This window comes from Elaeis guineensis, chromosome 13, assembly GCF_000442705.2.
Source record: "Elaeis guineensis isolate ETL-2024a chromosome 13, EG11, whole genome shotgun sequence".
NCBI lineage: Eukaryota > Viridiplantae > Streptophyta > Magnoliopsida > Arecales > Arecaceae > Elaeis > Elaeis guineensis.
Genome location: NC_026005.2, coordinates 59,913,233 through 59,920,718, shown reverse-complemented (window position 1 = coordinate 59,920,718; position 7,486 = coordinate 59,913,233). Strand labels below are relative to the sequence as shown.

The 7,486-nt window shown below is 37.1% G+C and overlaps 1 non-coding gene across 1 annotated transcript; it reads right to left on the bottom strand.

The window, feature by feature from the left end:
- Nucleotides 1–2,667: 2,667 nt before the first annotated feature.
- On the bottom strand, nt 2,668–2,774 carry LOC140853483 (small nucleolar RNA R71). Its single transcript, XR_012136554.1, has one exon. It is a non-coding gene; the product is annotated as a small nucleolar RNA R71 (small nucleolar RNA).
- Nucleotides 2,775–7,486: the final 4,712 nt, after the last annotated feature.

Genomic DNA, 7,486 nt, shown 5'->3' with positions numbered 1-7,486 from the left:
AACGCTCCACATTTTTGCGCCATTGGACGGCCACCATCGCAGCCGGTCAAGATCCAACCGTAATTAAGGCAATTGCAAGAATCAATAAACACTAGGACAACACGGGATCCTTCTGCAGTGCGATCCAACGGACGAAATCTTCCAGCACCTTGATCGGACGGTCCGCGACGCATCCGACCTGATCCCATCTCTGCAGTGCGATCCAACGGCAGTGCTTCACCCAGATCGTGATCCGACGGCCCAGAATCGCTTCCGGCTTGATTTATTAGATGAATTGGGTCCTTTAGATGAAGATCGGACGGCTGAAATAATTTCTAGGATTTTTTGATGAATTTAAGTGCTTTTTGAGCGAGATTTGAGCTCCTAAACCCTCCTAACAGCCCTCTAAAATCTCTTAGTCTCACATCTAAAGTTTTGAAAATCTTATAACCCCCAAATGCCTATAAAAAGCCCCTAAAGACCCTTGTTTTAGGGATTCTCTCCTTCCGATCAAGCTTGTAACCCTAGATAGTGGGGTTTTTAGCTTTCTTCTCAAGCCTCGAGCTTTGAAATTTTTGTAATAAATTTTTTTTTATAAAATCTTATTTTTATGTAATTTTATCTCTTTACATTATGCAATTTATTTTTCTTGCAATTAGGATAGTTTAATTTATGCAATTTAATTTTATGCAATTAGGTTAGTTTAAATTATGCAGTTTAAATTTATGCAATTAGGATAGTTTAATTTATGAAATTAGGGTAGTTTATTTTTTTACATTTAAATTTTGCAAGTAGATTTAGATCATGTCTAGCTAAGCATCCCTTCTAGGGTTTGCGATGAAGCTAGATCATGAGTAGGAATTTTACATAGGGTTCTTTCTTTTTCTTAGGGTTTCTTTTTCTTCCTCTTTTGCCAAGAATTTTTGATGAACTACAGTTGGGTCAGAGTCCCTTCATAGTTCATGCTTGATTCAGTGCATAGGAGGAGAAAACCCTAAGGGATCCTAGTTACTACTCCCCTGTAAAGAATCTTGATGGGTTATCATTGGGCCTTAGTCCCTTCATAATCTATGCTTGGGAAAGACAAGAGGAGTAGTCGTTAGGATCAATAAGAAAAATTCTAGGTAGAATTTCCTAATCTAGATCTAGTGGATTCAAAAATCCTAGATCCTTAGTCTTATTGTCTTTAGCAAACAACTTTCGATTTTCGATTTTTGTTAAAACTTGCTTGAGCATAGATTTGAAAATTGTTTCTAAACCAAGTCTCTGTGGGATCGACCCGTACTCGCTGGTCGTGCTACTCTGCACACTGTGCGCTTGCGATTTTATTTACAAATTTTAAGATTTGCACATCAAGTTTTTGGTGCCGTTGCCGGGGATTTGGCGTTTTAAATTGTTTTCAAATATTTGTTCTTCGTGCTTTATAACTCTCTTTCTTTTTCCTTTAGGTTTCTAGATTTAGTTGGTGATTGCTAGAAAACTCAGGTATGCTTCTAATTTTTCTTTTATTATTTTTAGTTAATTACTTTTTCTTTTAGACCTAATTATTTGAATTTACTTAATCACAAAAACAAAAAATAAAAAAAAAATTTTAAATTAAAATCTTTTACATTCTTGGTCATCTTGTTTATTTGCATTTGCATTTTCATAATTAATCTAAGGGCATCAACCCATTAACAAGATAAGGTGGGGATTTTATTATCCTTCCTTAGCCCAAAAACCATCTCCATCATATTGCATTACCTAGACCTTTAATCTTAAAATCAATTAGACGTCAACCTTAAGGAATTCGAGCTCAATAGGACAAGGAACCCTAAGAGTTCTATCAAGTTTGAGTTGTTTGATTAGTTGGTGTCTAAGCAAGTCCCTGAGGGTGGTTTATTAAATTGGTTCAGTTGCTGGCCTGGCCAACTCGTTTGGTGTCTAGAAAGGCAACGATGAGTGGACCTCCCACCTCTTATACTTACCTGGCTAACTAGTTGATCAATCTCCACTTGAAAGGCTTGAAGGGTCATCTTGGAACAGTTAGGAGCTGTCTAGATTTAGGTTAACCCTAGGATAGATTGAGTTTAATTTATTGTTTCACTTGTTTGAAAAATTAAAAAAAAATTATTAAAATTTAAATTAATTTGGTTACTTTTCTTTAGATTTAGGACTCCTTAGGATCTTTTCTTTAGAACTTTTTCTCTTTTCTTTCTTTTTCTTATACATAAAAATTTTTATAAAAAAAATTATATAAACATCGAGAACCGTACACCTCGTGTGTGGAGAAGAGTGTCGGGTCGTCTAGTTAGAATTGAGTCAATTCCTGTTGTTCCAATGGCTGAACCAATCCAATCCATGACCCTTAAGGATTTGTGTTATCCAGTTGGCTCCATCCAACCATCTTATATCAGGTTGCCACAACCCACAGCTAACAATTTTGAAATCAAACCTCAAATCATAAATATGCTTCCAAAATTTACAGGATTAGAGGATGCTTATATATTTATTAAAGAATTTGAGGAGGTATGTGCAACCATGAAACTGCAATTAACAGAGGATGAGGTCAAACTTAGATTAATCAACTTTGCCCTTAAGGATAATGCTAAGAAGTGGCTTTATAGTTTGCTAAACTATTCTGTCACTACCTGGGAGGGCTTTGTGAGAACATTTTTGAAAAAGTATTTCCCCCATCATAAAACAGCTAGGATTAGAAATGAAATAAATCAATTTTACCAACTAGCTGGTGAATCATTTTGGAAGTACTTTGATCGTTTCAAGAATCTTTTGACCCAATGCCCACACCATGGAATAGAAACTTGGAGACTATGCCAGATCATCTATGAGGGGTTAGATTCAAACTCAAGAACCATGCTAGAGTCCATGTGCCAAAGCCAATTTATGGACAAAGAAACTACTGAAGCTTGGCAATTCTTAGAAGACCTAGCCGAGAAAAATTTACAGTGGGAAACAACTAGGGAACCTGATAAAGCTACACCTTCAAGAGGAGGAATGCATCAAATTCAACCAACCCTAGCATCAGAGGCCAAGATTGCAACCTTAACACGTAGATTGAAAGCCTTAGAATTACAGAGACCAGCCAATGTAAATCAAATATCTGCACCCATGTGTAAAGGGTGCAATGCACCAGACCATGTCTTAGAAGAATGTTCCTACTCGAATGAGTGTGCACAGGTGAATGCCACCTATTAAGGACCATTGAACAATCCTTATGCACCCACATATAACCCAGGTTGGAGGAATCATCCAAATTTCTCATGGTCCCAGAATCCTAATGTAGGCAATCCAAATTTCAATCAGCAAAATCTAAGGTCCAACCCAGTGATGAACAACCCACCAGGCTTCCATGATAATGACAAAAAAATTACCTCTTTAGAGAAAAGCCTAGAAGCCATGATGAAGACACATACCAGCTTTATGCAAACCACGGGTCAATTCATAAATAATAACACCCAAGCTATAGCCCGTCTGAAAATGCAAGTAAGTCAGCTGGCTTCGACCATTAGTGAACGAGAACATGGTAGGTTACCTAGCCAACCTGAGCCAAATCCTAGGAACCAAAATAGTCCACGACCCCAACAAGAAAACCAAGTTAATGGTGTAAATGCCATTCATACCTTAAGATCGGGAAAACAAATAGACAATAAGGTAGTTGCACTTGATGATATAGAGGACTCATCTGCCGAGTCACTTTCTAAAACTACTACCTTTCAACCTCAAGCACCAGAAATTGAAAATTCACCTAGTCCAGTACTTAAAAGTCCTAGAGCTCCTTTTCCAAACAGACTGAAATTCAATAAATCTGAACATTTAGATAAAATTTTAGAGGTATTTAAACAAGTCCAAGTTAATATTCCTCTTTTAGATATAATCCATCAGGTTCCAACTTATGCCAAATTTTTAAAAGATCTTTGCACTAGGAAAAGGACCACTAATGTACCAAAGAAAGCATTTTTGGCTGCAAGTGTCAATTCATACCTATCTAGCCATGTGCCAATTAAATATAAGGACCCTGGAGCTCCAACAATTTCTTGTGTTATTGGAGAAACCAATATAAAAAAGGCCTTGCTAGATCTAGGAGCTAGTGTGAATATCCTTCCATATTCGGTGTATGAGCAACTAGGATTAGAAAAACTTCAACCTACTGGGATCACATTACAGTTAGCCGATAGATCTCTCAGGATCCCTAAGGGAATGGTCGAGGATGTTCTGATAAAGGTTCAAAATTTTATTTTTCCTGTAGATTTTATTATTTTAGAGACTGAGCCAGTTGCGAATCCTAAAGGAGATATACCTGTCATTTTAGAAAGACCATTCTTAGCTACGGCCAATGCTGAAATCAATTGTCGAAATGGTCTAATGAAGTTATCCTTTGGGAATATGACCATTGAGCTTAATGTTTTTAACTTAGAACAGGAATCCTCTTCTCATGTTGATGTCAATGTAGTCCAAGATGGTATTTATGAATCCATTGACATTAGTGATGATGAAGTCGACCTAGAGTCTAACCCCTGGTTAATCCATGAGTCTGAGGATGTCAATGAAATACTTAAAGAAAATTAGATTAATCAGGAATCGATACTTTCTACTGAACCAATCATTGAGATGGTGAAATCATCACCTAAACCATCGATAGAGGAAGCACCCATTTTAGAACTGAAACCCCTCCCAGAACATCTCAAATATGCATATCTAGGATCCAAAGAAACTTTGCCTGTAATTATTGCATCAGACCTAGATCCCAAGCAAGAGGAGGAGTTAGTGTCAGTTCTAAAAGCAAATCAAGAAGCAATAGGTTGGACCATAGCAGATATCAAAGGAATAAGCCCTTCTATAGTTCAACATAGAATATACTTAGAGGAAGAGGCTAAACCAACAAGAGAAGCCCAAAGAAGGCTTAATCCAGCTATGAAGGATGTAGTTAAAAAGGAGATTCTGAAACTCCTAGATAGTGGAATAATTTATCCTATTTCTGATAGCTCTTGGATAAGCCCAGTTCAAGTAGTACCCAAGAAATCTGGGGTAACAGTGGTCCAAAATGATGCAAACGAACTTATCCCAATTAGGACCCAAACGGGATGGAGGATCTGTATAGACTATAGAAAGTTGAATGCTGCGACAAGGAAAGATCACTTTTCTTTGCCATTTATTGATCAAATGTTGGAAAGACTAGTCGGACAAGAGTTTTACTATTTTTTTGATGGATACTCCGGTTACAGCCAGATCCTCATAGCCGCTGAAGATCAAGAAAAGACTACATTCACCTGTCTATTTGGTACTTTTGCCTATAGACGAATGCCCTTTGGACTATGTAATGCACCGGCAACCTTCCAGAGATGCATGATCAGCATGTTTTCAGATATGATAGAACGATTTCTAAAAATTTTTATGGATGACTTTTCTGTTTTTGGCCTAACCTTCTCCGAGTGTCTGAATCACCTGCAATTAGTTCTAGAATGATGTAAGGAGAAGCACTTAGTTCTCAACTGGAAAAAATGTCAGTTTATGGTCAAACAGGGAATAGTTCTTGGCCATGTCATTTCTAAAAAGGGGATTGAAGTAGACAAGGCCAAAATAGATCTAATTGCAAGTCTTCCACCACCTAAATCTGTGAAAGAAATACGTTCATTTTTAGGTCATGCTGGATTCTATAGAAGGTTTATTGCCAACTTTAGCAAAGTAGCACGTCCACTGACTAATCTTTTGGCAAAGGATACCAAATTTGAATTTACTCATGAGTGCTTGAAATCTTTTGAATTTCTAAAAAAAGTACTTGTATCAGCTCCAATCATTCATCCTCCTGTCTGGTCTGAATCATTTGAATTAATGTGTGATGCGTCCGATCATGTTGTGGGCGCAATCTTAGGTCAACGGATAAATAAGCTGCCTAGAGTGATATATTATGCAAGTAAAACCTTAAATGATGCGCAGCTTAGCTACACCACAACTGAGAAGGAGTTTCTTGCCGTTGTCTTTGCTTTAGAGAAATTTAGATCTTATTTGGTTGGGACCCACACCATTGTTTACACCGATCACTCAGCCATTAGACATCTCCTAGCAAAGAAGGATGCCAAGGTACGCTTAATCAGATGGATTTTGCTCCTTCAAGAATTTGACCTAGAAATTAGGGACAAGAAAGGCACTGAGAATGTTGTAGCAGATCATTTGTCCCGAATTCCAGTCGCACCATCTAGTGAACCACCCATCAATGAATCTTTTTCAGATGAGCAACTCATGTCTGTGTCTACTGAACCTTGGTTTGCTGATATTGTAAATTATTTAGCCATAGGTAAGATACCTTCTCATTGGACTAAGCAGGATAAATATAAATTCTTTGTCCAAGTGAAATATTTCATTTGGGATGATCCTTATCTTTTTAAACAATATCCTGATCAAATTATTAGAAGGTGTATCCCAGATAACGAAGTCATGAATATTTTATCTTTTTGTCATGATCAAGCATATGGGGGTCACTTCGCGTCTAAGAAAACTACTGCTAAGGTTCTCCAATGTGGTTTTTATTGGCCCAATTTGTTTAAGGATGCTCATGAATATTGTAAAAGTTGTGCTCAATGTCAGAAAATGGGTCGAATCATCAAGCGACACATGATGCCACTCAACCCAATCTTGGTAGTTGAAGTTTTTGATGTTTGGGGGATCGATTTCATGGGACCATTTCCAAATTCCTTTGGAAATGAATATATTCTAGTAGCAGTTGATTATGTTTCAAAATGGGTAGAAGCAATTGCATGTAGAACACCCGATAGCAAAATGGTCATTAAGTTTCTTAAAGAAAATATTCTCTCCCATTTCGGTATTCCTAGGGCAATCATTAGTGATCGGGGAACCCATTTTTGTAACCGACCTTTTGCAACATTGATGAAAAAGTATAATGTCGCTCACAAATTGGCCACACCATATCATCCTCAAACTAGTAGACAAGTTGAAGTGTCAAACCGACAAATCAAACAGATCTTGGAAAAAACTGTTAGTGCCAATAGAAAGGATTGGTCTTTAAAATTAATTGATGCACTTTGGGCATACCGAACCGCTTTCAAGACCAATCTAGGAATGTCTCCTTATAGGATTGTATTTGGTAAACCATGTCACTTGCTCATTGAGATAGAACACAAAGCCATGTGGACCATCAAACAACTAAATATAAATTTGAACGACGCTGGAAACCATAGGAAGCTTCAGTTGAATGAATTAGAAGAACTTAGAAATGAAGCCTATGAAAATGCAAGGATATACAAGGAACGAACCAAAGCATTTCATGATCAATCAATTATGAGAAAAACTTTCAATATCGGACAAAAGGTGCTCTTATATAACTCTAGATTACATCTGTTTCCAGGAAAGCTTAAATCTAGATGGACAGGACCATTTTTAGTAAAGGAAATCTTTTCACACGGAGCTGTTGAGATAGAAAACCCAAGTAATGGTGTTATCTTTAAAATTAATGATCAACGATTAAAATTATTCTTAGAATTACCTGTCGAGA